At 40.1% G+C, this 19635-nt stretch overlaps 1 protein-coding gene across 1 annotated transcript in view; it reads right to left on the reverse strand.

The window, feature by feature from the left end:
* The window catches only part of TENM3 (teneurin transmembrane protein 3), a 194344-nt gene that overhangs the window by 141034 nt on the left and 33675 nt on the right, over nt 1-19635 (reverse strand). The gene's annotated exons all lie outside the window — the stretch shown is intronic.

The raw sequence follows: 19635 nt of genomic DNA on the forward strand, positions 1-19635 counted from the left end.
AAAAGTATATAGTATATGACAGTATATGAAAATAGTACTTCAAAGTCCATGAGTACCATATGTAATTCAAGTTAAAAGATTCAAAAGTCTGAGGGAACTCTACAAGTTTCACATTCATTCATTAACAATCCCTGAAATGAAATTATGCTATAGTAAGAAACACAGCAAACTCAGATACACACATAGCTATATCCACCCTGTATATCTGTAACAAATGTATATACCCCCCTCCCCCCGCCGAATTATAATCTGCAGGCAATTCCTTTCAAACTCTGGTTTTTCAAGGATTAAGATATACATTATAGAATTCTTGAATTCAGAAACTGTCAACTTGTAAGGAGGTATAGCTTCATATGTCATTTTGCATTAAATTGCATAGTGTTTGAATGGCAAAATGTCAGGAGCTTTCTAAACATTTATCACTTTGTACATTTTTCAAGGTTTCAGATATTTCAGCAATTTTTGAATAAAATAATGTGGACTAGCTCTGCATTCAGGAAAAGGTTTGACAGACATCCTTTGGCATACCAATGATAAATATTCCAAAAGGGTCAAAGTTTCTACACAAAATAATTTATTATTGTGAGCTTTTATGTAACAGAAAAAGTCTTCCCGAATGATAGATTTGCTTATATTACTGGTTTTAATAGACTCTGAAGAAGAGAGAAAATGCACAGAATCTTCACAGATGTCCAATATTAGAAAGCAATCTTATGTTTGTGTTTGGAGAGCTATTTTATTTTTTGCCAGATGGACAATAGCTCTATTATATCTAGTTTTCTTACAGAAAATCTCAATAAAAGGAAATTCTAACTCTACTTAAGATGTTGTATCATGAGAACCATACCCAATAATATTATATATTGGTTAACATCACGTTAAAAACAGAGACCCACAAGTTGTTTGGTCTTGGGGTCTTATGTACTTTGAAAATCTCGGGTGTTTAGTAGTTAGTGATGTTCTTGACACTCATTATGGGCAATTTGAGATTTTTAAACAAATACAGGGTGTTCGTAAGACTAACTAAAAATGAGAGAGGCGAAGAAGGAGGCAGCAAACTCACAAAACTTAAGAACGCTATAGAAGTTACCGAGCACTAGTGAATAAAACTATGGGGGAAGTCTTGGCAGGCAAAGAAAGGGAAAGTCAGTGCAATCCAATACATAGGCAAATAAGAAGGATGAGCCAATCCTTCAATGCCTGAGCTGGAAAGCAGGTCTGAAACCATAGGAAGGCGTCTGGTGCCACTACTCACGAATGGTAAAATCAATCCTTGGTTTACGCATGACCTGGTCAGGGGGAGTGTGTCAAGAAGCGGCTGGGAACTGTGCTCTGCTGAGTCCCTCGCCTGCTGGGCAGATAGCTTAGGGGAGGAGGTGTCTGCCGCCACCGATACCGCAGACAGTGTTATCTGTGTTGGGGTGAGAACATTGGAATGCAGTATAGAGCAAACATTCATGGAAAATGTATTACGTATCAAATGTGTGCTACTGCTTCACCTGCTTTGTCTCACTTAATCTTCACAAAGATTCCCTGAATACTATTTTTTCATTTTAAATCTGAGAAAATTGAGGCTTTTAAAAAAAAAGTTCATTTTTGAGAGAGTGAGCGAGCAGGGTAGGGCAGATGGAGAGGGAGAGAGGGAGAGAGAGAATCGCAAGCAGGGTCCACACCATCAGCACAGAGCATGATGTGGGGCTTGATCTCATAAACTGCACTGTGAGATCATGACCTGAGCTGAAATCGAGAGTCTGATGCTTCAAGGACTGAGCCACCCAGGCACTCTGATCATTGAAGCTTTTGGGGAGTTTAAGGTTTCAAGCAGGTCAACAGTGCACTTTTCCCTTAAACCCAGACCTTCTGGTAATGGGCATCCTGCAACACACCTGTCCTCTCTTCTACCAGGGAGCAGTGGAACGTGAAAATCCACATAAAAGGTGGTGAAATGTGATTTCGGTGGAGGCTGCAAGCTAGATAATATTTTCTACTAGATCTAGAAAACTGAAGGCAGAGATAGTATGCGGCGGGAGAGGACGGGCAAGGCTATAATAAGGAACATTATTTTATTCCAGGCATAGTTCTTCCATATGAATACTTTCCCACTGTACTCTATTCTCTTTTTGAGAAGAAAAATTTATAGTAATAGGAAAATGATGGAATTAACAACAGGCGATTTGGGTTAACTCTAAAAATCTTAAAAACAACAATTTACAAATTACAACATGTAAACACTATATGTATTTCAAAGTTACAGAAAGAGAATTCATGTAGACTTAATCTTAAAAAATGTGTTTCTGAGATCATGTTTCACAGTTTTATGTTGCTATTTCCATATATTTTTGGGGGGCTTTAATGAGGGGTGGGGGCTGGATTCATATCTAAAATGTTATTCAAGGAAGAATATAATCTGTGAATGGCAGCAGTAACTATATGTCTGCTCAAGTGTGTGTTTTATATTTTAAAATACTTTGATGTCTATTATCTTCTAATAATGTACTGCCTGATGGGGGTCATTATCTCTGTTGTTAGTGAAACACAGGCAGAAAGAGGGTTAGTGACTTACCCAATGTCTTTTAAAAAGTTTGCGTATAAAGAGAACTCATGATACGAGATCTCTTGACCCAATTTCAGGACTCTTCTTATACTGTGCTGTTTTCCTTCTTGTTTGAATTGTTCTGAATGAGAACTGAGCATTCACATTAAAGAAATTTTAAAGAACTGCAACACAAACTGTTAATTTATTTCTTTTTTGACAGCACATATAGTCAGAGGTTGTCCATTTGTTGAAATTGGCTTCTAAGTATAAGATGCTTACCCACCGAAAATGGTAGCATTTTGCAAAAACCATTTATACATTGCTTGTTCGGAATTAGAATGTATTTTCTTTGTATTAAAAATCTTAGAAATGATGGGTAAGTCCCCAGTTGGTCTACAAAAGTCTGTCCTTGTATCCAACAGAAATATGTATACACATAGCACCAAAAGGCATGAACAAGAATGTTCTCAGAAGCATTATTTGTAATAGCCGTAAACTGGAAACCCAGATGTCGGTCTGCAGGAAAGACAATAAACAAATTACAGTGTAGGCATACAAGGAATTCTACAGACCAATGTAAATGAATAAGGCATTGCCAGATGCAAATATATGAATGACTCTCACAAACATAGTACTGAGCAAGAGAACCCATTCACACACACACATACAAAAAGTGAATACTGTGTAAGTCAATGTGTACAAAGTTCAGAAGCAGGTAAAATTAACTGGTAGGAACAAAAGTCACCAGAGGGATGACCTCTAGGGACAGGGGCTGGGCAATGACTAGGAAAAAGCCGTAGGGTACTACATCTGGAATGCCAGGAATATTCTATTTTTCTATCTGGGTGGTGGTTCCACTTGTGTGTTCATTTATGATCTGTACACTTTTCTAAGTGTATATTCCACTTAAGTTAAAATTTTTATCCTGGGACACCTGGGCGGCTCAGTCAGTTGAGCGTCTGACTTTGGCTCAGGTCATGATCTCGTGGTTCATGAGTTCGAGCCCCGCACTGGGCTCTGTGCTGACAGCTCAGAGCATGGAGCCTGCTTTGGATTCTGTCTCCCTCTCTCTCTGACCCTCCCCACTCACACTCTGTGTCTCCTTGTGTTAAAAATAAACATTAAAAAAATTAAAAAATTTTTTAAAAGCAGTCCATCTAACCCAGAGCAAAAGTAACGAATGTATGTTTTTCACCTTCCCCAAATTGTCTCTGGGGCAGGGGGGGGGCTTATCTCTACAAGGCTCCATGTTCATTTAGGAAAGACAGCAGTGCAGAAGGAGAAGTGACTCCACCAGATAAGAGGTAGAGGGAAGAGTGAGGAAAGGCTTCTTTAGTGCAAGTCTAGGGTGTCAGAAGGAAAGCCATTTGAGTAAACAAATTCATGTCCTGGGTTAATGACTGTCAGCTCATGGCTGTCCGAGATGGATTTGTAGTTTAAAACCATTACCACCTGTCTCGGTGAGGAGGCGGAGAAACTGGGGCCCTTGTGCACGGCTGCTGAGATTGTGAAATGGTTCAACTGTTCTGGAAAACGCTATGGTGGCTCCTCAAAAACATGAAAACAGGATCCCATTCGTGGGTAAACAACTCAAAAGAACAGAAAGCAGGGTCTCGAAGAGCTATGTGCACATTCACGTTCATAGCAGCGCTATTCACAGCAGTCCAGAGGCAGAAGCGTCCCAAACGCCCATCAGCAGAAGACTGGATAAAGAGCATGTGGTAGATACATGCCATGGAACGTTACTCAGTCTCAAAAAGGAAGGAAATCTTGCCACATGGTATAACATGGATGGACCTTGAGGACATTATGGTAAGTGAAATAAGCCAGTCGTGAAAAGATAAATACTGTTTGATTTCACTTAAAAATGGTATCTAAAGCGGTCAAACTTATATGGTGGTTACCAGGGGCGAGGGGTAAGGGAAAATGGGGAGTTGTGGTTTAAAAGGTGCAGAATTTAAGTTCTGTAAGATGCAAAAGTTCTGGAGATCTGTCGCACAACAGTGTGGATATATCACAGAGCCCATGAACTGGCCAGGTCGGCTTGTCTACCATTTAAATCACGCCCTTCGTTTCCCTGCCTCCATGTCTTTGTTCCCATCATTCCTTGCTTCTGGGATGCCACCCCCAAGTTCTGTCTGATGAACTCTCGACCGACACCCTGAGGTCTAGCTGAAACGTTATTTCTTCACGTAGCCTTCCTGGAATTGAGAAGTATTCTGCACATCCAAAACACTTTGTAGTATTTTACCTGAAACATCTCACTTTGTGTTTCAATAGACTTTTTTACTTTCTACAGCGTGAGAAGAGGGGAGTTCCAGAAGAACATGAAGCTTTGCAGCTAGGGGGTGAAACAAGCACTCTGAGAGGAAAGAGAGAGATGAGTCTGGGAAGAGAGGGAATAAATGATAGGATTTTAGCTATGAAAAAATAAGAGGGGATCGTTGAGGGAAAAGTTTTCTATATAATTCAGCATTTTCAACATTTTGCTTAAAGTTGATCTTAGAGCCCTGGATCTCTGTGGCTGAACTTGTTCCTGAGAAATAGGGGCGACAGAGCCTCTGAGATTGTTAACAGTAGGAAGAAGCCTTGGGGGCACCGAGTATAATTCCTCCCTTTTTCTCAGGGCAGGAGAACACAGATTTCCAAGATGACTTCCCAGTCTTTTTAAATTAGTTGTATTTCTCATCCTCAAACATAATGAGCATATTTAAAAAGATTTTTTTAATGTTTATTTATTATTTTTGAGAGAGAGAGAGACAGAGTGTGAGCGGGGGAGGGGCAGAGAGAGAGGGAGACAGAACCGGAAGCAGGTTCCAGGCTCTGAGCTGTCAGCACAGAGCCCGATGTGGGGCTCAAGCCTACAAAATGTGAGATCGTGACCTGAGCAGAAGTCGGATGCCCAACTGATGGAGCCATCCAGGCGCTCCAATAATGAGCATATTTTTAATAACATCACTTGAGTTGATGATAAAAAAAATTATCATGATTATCCACCGTAGGAGTCACTCCTATGGGTGGTAAGCTATCAATCTCTAAAGCAACCTATGTTACCAATAGCCAAATAGTCTGCTTAGACCATATGGTTTTAGGATGTCTCTTGGTATTATTAGATTATAACCAATTTGAAGATGCTTAAAATGAAATGCTTCTTATATAATTAAAAATCGAGTCTAGACTCTCTCAGTCTTTTTTTTTCTTCCTGTACGCTTTCCCAGATAATGTGAAGAAAAAAATCTCCTTGGGGCACCTAGGGGGGCTCAGTGGGCTAACCGTCTGACTTCAGCTCAGGTCTCATCTCACTGTTTGTGGGATGGAGCCCCACATCAGGCTCTGTGCTGACAGCTCTGAGCCTGGAGTCTGCTTTGGATTCTGGGTCTCCCTCACTCTCTGCCCCTCCCCTGCTTGCTTTCTGTCTCTCTCAAAAATAAACATTTAAAAAAAAAAAAAAGAAAGAAAAAACCCTCATTAATTGAAATAATTGAGACAATACTCTAGTGAAGAATTATCAGAGAAATTTTATGAAGACATTTTCTTTCAGACTCAAAGGCTATTTGAGCGAACTAAATTATAGCATATGTTCCTTCTACCTTTTACGGCTGATGGAGATGAAAGGAATCCATATTATAGTTATTTTACCTCTTCCCCATAGAAAAAAAGGGCATGCCATTGTTTTTAACCAATATATGTTGGTTTGATCCTTAAAAGCCAGCATGTGGAACACACTTGAAACCAAAATGTGTAATTACAGGAAATTATATATCACCACGCAGCAAGTTCACGGCCATTTTTAGTTCCATGTTGAGAGAGAAGGTGCCAAATTTTGATCTTGTCTCTGGGGACGGTGCCACTGAAGTTGTTATCACAGCTACTATTATTTCTACTGGCAGGACTGTGTCCTCGGGTATTGCCAAATATGGGTGGGAAGGAGGGAGGGTGACAGCTGGTGACATGGTCCAGCTATCTGCCAGGACCTTGAAGTGAATTACAGGGGACTTTGTGAAGGGAACACAGAAGCCGGCACCCTTGCCATCGGAAAGCCGAATGTAGTTTATACCACCAGCACCCTGAAGGGTAACACTCTGAGGTTTTGGCAACTTAAGGTATATCTCTTAGCATGGCTGCCATTATTGGCTAAATGCTGTTTACTATTACAAGATCAAGCAAACATTCTCACCAAGACCAAAAAAAAAAAAAAAAAAAAAAAAAAGGCAATATGAGAACCAGAATCTGGTAAGAAAAAAATGGACTTAAAAAAGTTTATCCTGAATGTCTGCAATTCAGGTTCCTTTAGGTTTGAAAGTTCATCTAAGCAGGCTGAGATCTGAAGTTCCCCTTTGTAACTTGACCCACATCTATCATGGTGCGTTTTCCTCCAAAAACTCTGAGAAAGATTCATTAAGAACGTGTTATCAGAAGTTGCAGGAAAAGGAAATCAGTATCTGACCTTCTGTAGTCAAGAACACAGTTTTCAAAAGATTGCCTGTGGCGTCTCGTGGAGCCTTGGTTTGTATTAATAGAGAACTGGGTCCCCTTCTCAATTCGGGCTTTACCTCCCTGTGGGACCTCGGCAAGTCACTGGGCTTCTCTGAGGCGTGTATCTCCTGTTTATGTAAATATCCGAAGGGCTCGCACAAAATGATCTCTAAGGTCTCTTCCAGATTGAAACTCTTTGACAGGTCAATATGTTTTAAAATAGAAATATTTAGGCTACCTCACTGAATAGAGGCAAAAACATCTGGCTTCAATAAGATGTCAACATACTAGAATACCAAAGCTGTTGTTCCTTTTTTAATTGTGACAATAAAATGGCAGAAGGTCAAACTACGTCATGCATACAATTCCCTCGCTTTCTTGGGTTCTGAAGGCAACATTTCATCATTTTTGGTTCCTATTTCATGAATACATAAATACACACAACGCGCACATGCGCTGATTAGATGTTACAGGAGAAGACAAGAAAAATCCAGTTCGGTATAGGGTGATGATTTGATTTGATCCACGCTTACAGGATACAGCCTGGTTTTCGACATGAAATGAAAGCATCGCATGTAACGATGCAGTTTGTAACTTGGACCCCTACCGGTCTGAATGGTCATTAGGAATACACAGCTTTCCATAAATTAGCTTCTGTTTTGGATTTCCTGCTGTGTTCATATACATGTTGAGGGAGTGTGTTAGGCAACGTTTTGGCATTCTAATCCGTTATTATTTGCTATTAGCGTTCTAAGTCTAATATTATTCCAACAGTCTGTATCTTGTGGCCCAAACATGGTTGTATACATTTATCTATCCATCCACCCCAAATATGGTCACTTAAAAAATCAGTATTTTTGGAAAGCTTTCATATTAATATGTATTCAAGCTGTCATTAAGAAGAAGGGAATGATCCCAAATGTAGACTATTTTGATATTCAAAGGAACTAATAACCCTTGAGGTAGTAAGTTCCTCTGAGTATCAGAAGATAACATAACTACAATCACAGATTTTACGTCAACTAACAGCTTTTTGGGGAGGGAGGGGGAAGGAGACAAGGAATGGTTGCTGATATTTTACACGTCCATGCTGTGTCTTCTTCCTTTCTATTCTGTTTTTGGCATTACATCATCAATGGGAAGGTAGACTCACTTTGGTGATCAACATACCTTGATGAGATAGTGATTTAGTTATGTAGATGTGCTGGAATATTTGACTCATGTTCTTTTACAAATGAGGTAGATATTAAAAATTTCACTTCTAAATTTTCACGGCACTGTTTTTCTTGTTTAACTATGTCGATTCAGTGTGACACATTGAAGGGTGCCATTGAGCGGACAGTTAACTGGAGCCGTCCACTGACGACCAGTGATGAATCTGACGGGGCTTATGAAAACCAAGCTGTTGTGTCTGTCGCCAAGGGAATTAAATCAGGACTTCGTTTTCTCTCACGTACAGGTTCCGTTTTCTGAATGAAAGAAGCGTTCGGTCTCCAATCTCATGGAGAGAACAATGTACTCACCATTATGGTTCGGTGTCCAAAGGGGCCACTCATTATCAGTCAGCTGGATAATCTTTGAGGAGACTGTTGTCCGCATTAAGGAAAATGGCAAGAGGACCAATTTCAAGAGCATTCAAAACACACAATGAAATCGTTTACATGATTTATGGACCATTCCCTGCATGCCAATATACTGACCTTGCTGTTATGATGAAATGCATGTAACAGAGGATTCATTAGTGATAGCAGTTAACAGCTTTGCCATTGAAACCCATGGATCTACTCAGTATTCAAAAGCCTGTTGTACCGCCTTGATTTTCATCCGGATTCTTTTCTTCTGTAATAGCTTTAAGAGCTACATCCTATTTTTATGTAACCAATGTGTACGTATGGTAATAATCTGCTTAAACATAAATCTTTTTTCTTGGCTTGCTTTGACTTTTTGGTAAAGGGGGTAGAACAGACCTGAAAATTACAATTCTTTGAAAGTGTAAAACATTTTAATCCTCATTATTAAAAGACCTGACTATTTGGGACATGCACATTCCTAGAGGAAAGCTGTTTAATAAAAAACATGGCAAAATCCAGGGGTGGCTGGGTGGCTCAGTTGGTTAAGCGTCCAACTTCAGCTCAGGTCATGATCTCATGGTTTGTGAGTTCGCACCACGATTCCGGCTCTGTGCTGAGAACTTGGAGCCTGGAGCCTGCTTCCAATTTTGTGTCTCCTTCTCTCCCTGTCTCTCCCCTGCTCACACTCTGTCTCGTTCTCAAAAATAAATAAACACTAAAAATTTTTTTTAAAATACGGCAAAATCCAGAAAAACATCCCCTCTAAGAGTCCACCTCTCCAAAAGAGGAAAAATGTGATGTGTGTGTGTGTGCACGTGCATGACTGTCGAGTGGCAACCTGAAACAAAATCAATGACCCTTCAGAAATCTAGGTACAACGAGCTCATGTAGCGTGCTGTTTATCAATTGTTCATCAACAAAAATGTAGTCACCGGGCACCTATCAAGTTCTGCTGAGTGACGTGGAGTCTACTTCAGCCCTTCTGGCACCTGGTACATGATGGTGACTGTGATGGATTGTATCAGTCTTCCTTGACCGACTCACGTCATCATGCAGGTGGGGACAGATCCTAAGAAGCCAGTGTTCAGATGCTCCCCACTAATCTGGGCTGACTTGGAGAGCAGGTTTCCTTAGTTACGAACTTATCTTAATGATTACTAATGGATATTTATGAAGCATTTGTGGACATTTCCTTCAAAGCGAAACACAAAGGAAGTTGTCATCTCTGAGCCCCAGGATACCGGCCCACACTGTCAACCCGCCTTTGTGTCTGGAGGGCTCACACTCCTTTCCTAAAAATAAGTGGCCCACTTTCCCACTTGAAACATGCGTTGCTTCTCGCTCTCTGATGCTTTTCTAAGATTATAAAGAATTTCTCGGAAGAAGTAAAAAGCATCTAAAAATAGCGTGATTCTAAAAATAGAAAAAAAGGGTAGAATTTGTGATGCTCTGAAATGACTGAAATAACATGGTTAGGTTTTATGTGCAAATGCTACATACCTCATACAGACTCACTAACCCCATCATGCAGTTACGTTGTTAAACTACAAATGTTGTCAGTGAAAAGATGTAGGATCTAGAATGAAATTAAAGGGCAGAACCAATGGGTGTGCCTGGGTGGCTCAGTCAGTTAAGCATCTGATTTTGGCTCAGGTCACAGTCTCATGGTTTACGTGTTCGAGCCCTGGGTCAGGCTCTGTGCTGACAGCTCGGAGCCTGGAGCCTGCTTCGGATTCTATGTTTCCCTCTCTCAGCCCCTCCCCCACTCGCACTCTGTCTCTCAAAAATAAATAAACCCGAAAAAAAATTTTTAAAAAAAGGCACAATCAATGAAGGGGACCTACAGCATTATTAATCTCCTCGGCAATGATTCCTATACATTCTTAAAAAATGTGCTTATCACCGTGATCACTGTCAACCATCTATACCTTTTTATTTTACAACTGAATAGTTTTACACTTACATATTTATTTCTTCCATGAGAATATTAGCTTAAAAATTTTAATACATTTATTTTAAGAAAATATTTTATAGCATCACCTTAAAGGAAAAATCAGTATCTCCTGATACAAATAGAAGACAACAATAAGAATAAATGAAATAAAGCGTAAGCGGTGCTATTAAAATCTATGTAGAAATGATAGCCAGCAAAAGTGTTCCTTATTTGGGAAAGAAGTATTACAGATATGTGTCATGATACACTAACATCTGCAGAGAGCTTCCTCATGACACAATCAGATACAATGGGGTAAGAATACAAAAGGGAATACATTCCTTATTTTGTAATTCAGTCTGATATATTATCTCCTGTCCGTGTACCACCTTTAAATTCTTAAATCCTTTTAAGAAACGATACCCTGCAATATGGTGGGGAAAAGTCCCCGATTCAAAGACCTGGACTATGGACCTTCTTTAAATACACACTGTCTCTGCCACCGGAGAAGCCACTGATTCTCTGGGCCTACTGCTTTTCTTTCTAAAAAGTGTGGATAATAGTATCTGATTTACTACGTTGCTATCAGAAACCATAACTGTAGCTAAAGTTAACTGAGCACCTACATTTTATCAGGCAGATTCATTATTTTATTAAAGATCTCCAAGAGCTGTACTATTACTCATCCTACCTACACTGATGAGGAAATTCAAGTTTATGGAGGGTAAGTTCCCTGCTCAAGATTATACACCTAGTAAGTGACAGAGGTGGTTACAAAACTCACATCTTCCTGCTTTGAGAGTCTACACTGAAACAGCGTTTTTGAAAGAATGTCGTAATGGGATAATTCAAATTCGACATTACAGTTTTCCACAAAAGACTGTGAGATTGTCGTGGTAAAGATTACGTCTTACTCATCTTTGTGAATTCAGTGTTTCGGAGAGAAATTCAATAATTGCTAAACTTAGTGGAATTAAGTTGTCTGTGATATTTGGTAATAATTACAAGGAAATGCCTATAAAAAACAAATTTCAATATACAAGATGCAAGAGTACTTGCATCATTTTCTTTCACAGTGAAGGAATTCATATTCTAGAACCACATGCGGTGAGCTTCAAGGTACTCTTGGATAGCTTTCTATAGTTCTGGGAAATGTAGGGAAGTGTCTGGTAGGCTTTTTCTGCTTTAAGGGAAGAGGGCCTATTAAAAGTGATGAAGGGGATGGGGCACCTGGGCGACTCTGGTGGTTAAGGATCCCACTCCAGCTCAGGTTCTGATCTCACAGTCTCTGAGTTTGAGCCCCATGTTGGGCTCTGTGCTGATAGCTCAGAGCCTGGAGCCTGCTTCCGATTCTGTGTCTCCCTCTCTCTCTGCCTCTTCCCTGCTTGCTCTCTCTCTCTCTCTCTCAAAAATAAAATAAAAACATGAAAAAATTTTTAAAAAGTGATGAAGGGGAGGAAGAGCTTCTAAAAGATCAGTCTGTGGGTCAGGTTACAGGGAGAAAGGACGATTTTGGGAGGGAGTGAGCCAAGGTCTTGTCACCCTCCTGATGAAGACCACTGGGAGAAGAGCTCTAAGTTCTGCCTTTGAAACCGAACACATCACCAGTGATGAAATCCAACAGGCAGAGGAAAGACTGGAAGTTCTTATCCTTCAAAACACTGAATTTTATCACAAAAACCATCTTAGTATTAAACAGAAGTGGGTCTAGATAAAAATACAATTGTTTGTTGATTCCGTTTGATATGTACTTAAAATGCACAATACAAGGGTCTCGATGTAGAGACTGTTAGATCCAACTCAAAAATAGTCACTGCAGAGGCTGACCTCTATGGTTATCAAAAGCAGAGCGATGTTACTTTCATTTCCCAACAGCGTTTGACATACAGCAAACACATATGTTTCTTAAATTTCTTCAAAAGAGATTAATGGAGTATGCAGGGATGTTTAGAAAGAACTCACAGATACCATTTCTTTTAACAGGGTTAAAACTATATCCTGGGTATACTTGACAAACAAAACTCTTCAAGTATGTATATCTGTTCAAAAACTAAGGAACTGGGGCACCTGGGTGGCTCAATCAGTTGAGCATCTGAATTCGGCTAAGGTCAAAATCACAGATCATGGGTTCGAGCTCCTCATCGGGCTCTGTGCTGACAGCTCAGAGCCTGGAGTCTGCTTTGAATTCTGTGCCTTCCTCTCTCTCTGCCCCTCTCCTGCTCACTCTCACTCTCTCTCTCTCAAATAAACAAACATTAAAAAATAATAAAAACATAAAACATAAAATAAAGGGGGGGAACTTAAACAGACCATAAATTTTTGTGGCAACTTTTTTACTTAAAAAAAATTTTAAGGTGTTTATTTTTGAGAGAGCGCATGCACATGTGTACTGGCAGAGGAAGGAGACACAGAATCGGAAGCAGGCTCCAGATTCTGAGCTGTCAGCACAGAGCCCGACGTGGGGCTCGAACTCACAAGCTGGGAGATTGTGACCTGAGCTGAAGTCGGAGGCTTCACTGACTGAGCCACCCAGGCACCCATCTGTGGCAATTTTAAATCAGGTTGCCTCAGCTTTTCAAGGTAACATTTCTTTCCCCCTTCTAGATGGTTACCTACAAGATGGGTTCCTAGCTGCACTAAGTCAACAAAGAAAGCAAATGAGTATCATCACTTTATGGTCTTCAGACACATCTCAATTTTATCTTTATTATACCACAAAAGATTGCTGTTAATATTCCTGGAAAAGTGATTTTCAGGGCTACACTTAGGTTATGTGGCAACACTTCCAACTTGTCTGCGCATCAGTGTATGTCCAAACCCGTAATCCTACTTATTATTCGGGCTTTAGCAGGAAAACCTTTCTCTAATGCTCAGATTCCATAACTTCCATCTTTTATGAGATCTCTAGTCTCCTACACGTTTCTCCTTTTTAAATAGTCCTCGTGATGCTACATAAGTGCTCCTGGTTTGCACGCCCTGAGATACAACCTCAAAGAGAGCAAGGACCCTGTGTGATCTTGTTTGCTTCTGTATCTGTCCCAGTGTCTCAATAAATAAATATTGAATGAGTGACGGATGGACGAGCGAATGGTCACCTCCTTCCCTGGCGTTCCATTATAAAACACTAACAAAGAAACCGCGGAACCTTAATTTTAAGGAAGAAAGACGAGGTGTGAGGAGTCAGTACACATTCTAAGAATACGTAGAGACAATAAATTGAGAGTCTGTATGTATTTGCGTTTTATTTTACCTGTTATACTATAGGATGAGACCTTTGTTTGAATATAGATTCAATAGAACGTAAAGGTTTTTATGATGAATTCCTTCCTCAAACTCCCAGCAATCTATCAAGTTTAAAAAAAAAAATCGCATCTGTGTCAGGTACCTTTTTGTTCACCTCTCCGCGTGTAGATATTCCTTTCAGAATACACTGCTCTCAGTAGCTCTAATGTAAAAGCAAATGACATTTGCAACACCAATTAAATATTTATGCAATGTAGCACTGAAATGGTAAATATTGTATTATGCTTTCCACTTGTCATTAGTCAGGAGATGTTGCTACATTCTACAAAAATGATAGCCTAACACAGAGAAAACAGCACCGTATTTCACCGAGAAGATATTTATGTCTGGCGGAAACTGGAGTTTAGCTGACTTTAAAGGTATTTCTTATTGTTGTCGTCAGGGAGATCTTTATATTTGAATGGGAAAAACAGTCCGTCTAAATAAGAGTATTTCTCATGGATTATTTACTTTCACTGACCTCGTATCAAGCTGAGAGGAAAATAAATGATTTGGGGGGAGGAGAGAAGGAGCGTACTTCCTATATTCGTATTAATTTCTTGAAATTGGTTGTGATTTCTTTTTTACATGTGATAATAAATATAAGGATAAACTCAACACTGGACATTTTTATGCTGTGCTAATAAAAAGCAACACAAAATTTACAGTGTCCAAAAGGAGAGTGTGCAGTATACATCTCTTCCCTGCTTTGGATTCGATTCAGAAGCCACTTAGGCAATTATACGGAGGTACTATAAAGGCACTGAATTTTAAATGACTCCTCAGCCTCTGTGAGGCTTCTATAGGATATGCAGGCATAGAAGACTAACATTTTCTATACATTTCTATAGTTTATAGCGAAAGGACAGAGTACAAACATGGCAAAATAGCTAAACTTTCTGTGGATGCTGAGGATGGACACACACACACACACTTCACCCCCCCAACAAAGTGCTGTTTTCAATAAGGAAAAGACACAACTATCTCGAACGGGTCCGTAGTAGATCTTCTCCTTTCTGAATTTATAGACTCACTGCAGAGATTATTTCCTTCTTCTTCTAGAGGTGAACTGTTTCATTTTCATCTTGCATTCACCACTGAATCGGGTTTAAATCTGTCCTTCATTTCATGTATCCAAGGATAATATAAAATATTGATACAATGATTTAAAATTTTTAGGGTATAAGCTTCAAACCTCTACAATACAGGTAATACGTTTTTTTCTCCAATGTGAGGAAATCACATTAGTATTATTAAAAAGGCACCATTCCATCCCAGGCAAAATGCATTTTGCAAAACGTGGTGCCAGCAGGAGTTAAGGGAAGAACCCGTCGTGAAAAATGGCATGTACTTCATTGGTTGGCCGTGTTCTATCACCTAATAAAACAGCATTTTTATTACAAAGGTCCAAAAAGAAAAAAGAATGTCACAACACATTTTATTTTGCCGTATATATTTAAATGGTTGATTTTTCATGAAGCATAAAGGGCTGGCATATTTTTCCTTCTGACCCTGAGTTGCACATATATAGCCGGTACCATAATCAATTTCAAGGTACACCGAGAGGTAAAAATGTTCATGAAATGCAAATCGACACAGAAGTAGGACAGATAACTGCCAAGGAGTCGTCCCTGCAACGAACCTAAATTCGACAGGTTATGTTTTGCTGGATGCAGGGAGCGCTCATGTTGTTAAACAGCCTTTTTAGCAGACATGTGACAACATCTATTTTAGGACTCGGTTGGTAGCAGCTGTTCAAAGGAAATAAATAACTAAACGTGTATTTTTTAAACGAAAAGGGATATTGAAAATGCAGCGTCGTTCTCCGGTTAGCAGCAGCCATCGGGAGTCCAGAAGAGACGGGAGGTCAGGTTATTTGTCGTTATTAGGAAATGAGTTAACCAATCTGTCCCTTAAAAGTTGACATGTTTGGGGGCACCTGGGTGGCTTAGTCGGTTAGGCGTCCGACTTTCGCTTAGGTCATGATCTCGCGGTTCGTGGGTTCGAGCCCCGCATCGGGCTCTGTGCTGACTGCCAGCTCAGAGCCTGGAGCCTGTTTCAGTCTGTGACTTCCTCTCTCTCTGACCCTCCCCTGCTCACGCTGTGTCTCTCTCTCTCCTAGAAATAAATAAAACATTTAAAAAAATTTTTTAAAAAATAAATAAAGTTGACATGTTTGTAGGGGTGAAAAAAACCATGGGGGGTTTGGAGGGAAACTGTTCATGGAATAGGGTTTCTTTTTTGGGGGGTGATAGAAATGTTCTAAAATTGAGTGTGGCTGAAGGTTGCAAATTGTGCAAATAAGTGAACCACCGAGTGAATTGGACATTTTCGATAGGTAAACTGTATGGTATGTGAATTATACCTCAATAAAGCAGTTACTGGGGAAAAAAACCCTGCTGTCAAATGAATTACGGGCTGGGATAACTGAGCCAAACATTGAGAAAATAGGCTAGCAGAATATAATTTGGTTAAGGTTTTTGTTTTCTCTCATTTTCCTTAAATTTAAAGACCATGTACCGACACTTTTACTGCTCCTCTACTTGGGAAATTATTTGAATTTTCAGACTCTGCCTAAGAGTGTATGGAAATGTCAATGAGGTTAAATGTCAATCATGATGTCACTGGAAGTCTGACTTGATTTTGCTGTAGTTTTAAAGGGTGTTAACATAATGATTCCAACATTTATTTGGACTAACGTTTCAATAATGCTTACGATTTATGACAAGATTTCTGGTCATTTTCTACGTGTGTAGCATCAACATTTCGAGTTAGCTCCCACCCAGGAGAAAGAGCCTTCTGTGAGGAAAGAATAATCAAGCCTCCTCACTCATTTATAATGGAACAGAAGGAAAATCCACAGTAACCAACAGACCATCCCTTTTTCTTTTTAAATCCATTCTTTGGTGAACAAACGCTGGATATTTGCCCTTCTTTATAATTTTAGAACAGGAAAAGGAAGGAAGAAGAATGGGTAAATTCAGGCTCGGAAAAAGTGGGGCAGGTAGTTTTTTATAGGTCATTATCACAAAGTATTCTCACGGTGCTGCCCCATTTGTGTTCCGTAGAATTTTCATTGTGTAAAGACACACCGATGTAAAGATTAGGGCATTAATGGGGACTGTAACTGGGCACTCAGTCATCTAAAGTACATCATGTGACTCTGCCGAAAAGAAGTCTGCCATGGGGACACATCTGGACATCTGACTTTTAAAATCGCAGTATGGCGGTGCTTAGGTGGCTCAGTTGGTTAAGCGTCTGACTTGAGCTCAGGTCATGGTCTCACAGTCTGAGTTTGAGCCCCATAACAGGTTCTATGCTGATGACTCAGAGCCTGGAGCCTGCTTCGGATTCTGTGTCTCCCTTTCTCTGTCCCTGAGTTGCCCTCTGTCTCTCAAAAATGAATAAGCATTAAAAAATATATACACAAATAAAGTCTCACTACGGTTAGTCATGGCACAGCCAGTCTGTGACGTATCAGCTCTAGCTTCTCAATTCGGCCCATTCCTCTATCCCCACAGGGCCCTCCCACCTACACTAGGTGTCTAACAGGAGGTCTATACTTGTGCTGTTGATGTGGTGGCCACCAGCCACGTGGGGCTGTCTGAGTGTAAATTACTCAACAACAAAATTTAAACCCCAATTCTGGAGTTCACGAGCGCATTTTGAATGCTCAATAGTCGCGTGTGTCTAGTGGCTACTGAACTGGACGGGGCAGAAACAGGCTACTTCCATCACTAAAAGTAACAGTTGACAGAGCTGGCCTACAGCTTCCTATTCAAGTGTGGTCTACGGGCCCCGGCAGCACCACCTGGGAGCCTGTTTGAGCTACACGCCTTTTCTTTTCACTTCAGAGCTCCTGAGTCATAATATGCATTTTAATAAGATCCCCAAGGGGCACTCATGTTTGAGAAGCACAAGTCTGTCACCAGATTCCATGTTCTGGAATGCCACCAAACAATTTTATTAAAAAAGAAAAACATAGATGATTCCTTTTCATTGTTATGTTTTGGTATCTGCAATTTCTTCCCTATTTTTGGTTCTTCAAAAACCTCAGGGAAGGGAATATAGGGGGTCCTTGACATGGTTCAGTCCAGCTCCCATCACTGATGGCTGTGGGACTCTAGGTGAGATGTCCTACAAGCGACAGAGTCTTCTTGTTAAATGGCTGACTGTCTTCCTGTTAAACTCATACTGTTGCTGTGAAAATTCAATAAGGCAATTCATATTCATGCCGCTTCAAACGCCATGTCGGGCACACTACGAGGGCTTCCCATGTACCACTGTGGAGGTGGCACGCTTCTCTGGATGACATCTCCTCAAGGTGATCTCCCGCTAACCACTCTGCATCAAACCTAGTGAACCAAACCCTTCTTCATCTTTCGGCCATCACCTGCTGGATTGAGTCTTTCTGCAACATCTTCAGCCAGAGATAGGTGTTTTCCTTTTCTTTTCTCTTTTCTTTTCTTTTCTCTTCTTTTCTTGTTGTTTTTAATGACTTCTTTATGAAAGCTTCTTTATGAAAGTATGTACTATTCTTTATGAAAGTATGTACTATTAAAAGTGTGTCTGCAAACACCGCTTGACCATGAGCTTCTGGAAGAAAGAGCTAATTTGAACGTTTAACATCTACCAGAGTTCCCAGAAAAATGTTGACCTTAAAAATAACTGTTGAAAACTGAAGGCAGATGGGGTGGGGGGGATGGGAAGGGGGGCGGTGGGCATGGAGGAAGGCACTTGTGGGGATGAGCACTGGGTGTTATGTGGAAACCAACTTGATAATAAACTATTAAAAAAATTAAAAAAAATAACTTCTTCAAGGAAAAAAAATAACTGTTGAAAAGCTATCAAAGTACTTGAAAATTTAAGTGATTTATTTAGTTACGTAAAGTTTTTTTCCTTTATTATGGAGGGGCTTAAGGGCAGAGAGAGAGGGAGAGAGAGAATCCCAAGCAGGGTCTATGCTGTCAGTGTGGAGCCCAACACCAGGCTTGATCCCGCAACCCGGGGATCATGACCTGAGCCAAAGTCTGCAGTCAGACGGTCAATGGAATGAGCCACCCAGGTGCACCAATGTAAGTGAATTAAAAAAACAAAAAACCTCTTTATAGAGTGAATACTTTATAGTTATAACATGACCATCTGATATTGTAGAGAAAAATTCTATGCAATATATGGCAACACAATTATAAGAAAAGTTAAATTAGAAAACATATAACACATGTGACAAATAACTGATATCCTTAATAAACACTTGTAAATGAAGGGAGGAAAGAAAAGGAGAAAAGTCCGAATAGAAAAGGAGCAGGAAACTAGACACACATAAAGAAATAGAAACGGTCCACGAGTCTGCGAACAGGTATTCAGTGGTAAATGAAAACAACAAGATGTTTTAACCTAAGAGACTGCAAGGGTTAAAAGTACTGATAATGAGTAGCATTGGGAGTTGTTCAACAGGGTAATTTGGCCATGGTTTGCAAAACGTAGTATGTGTCCACCATTTTGGCATCCCCTTTCAAAGAATTTATTCTGATAAAAAATTTGAATGCATACGCACACTCACACACTAACACACATGACTTCTACGCATAAGAAAACAGCCACGGCACTTTTTGGGTACTAGTGAAACGGAGCCACTAAATAAAATCATACACATATGGTGTTTAATAAATGGTAAGTGAGAAAGCCTAGGACCAAATGCGTTAAAGGTATGGAACTTTAGTGTACGTAGGCACAGGAAAAACCTCTGGAAGGGTCTACACCGAGAAGTTAACACGGGCCTACCTGTGCACAAAGTTCACAGCGACCTATGGGAATGTATTTCTGCTCTCTTTTCC

The sequence above is a fragment of the Hyaena hyaena genome, unplaced genomic scaffold (genome assembly GCF_003009895.1).
Source record: "Hyaena hyaena isolate Hyena2069 unplaced genomic scaffold, ASM300989v1 scaffold_377, whole genome shotgun sequence".
Taxonomy (NCBI): domain Eukaryota; kingdom Metazoa; phylum Chordata; class Mammalia; order Carnivora; family Hyaenidae; genus Hyaena; species Hyaena hyaena.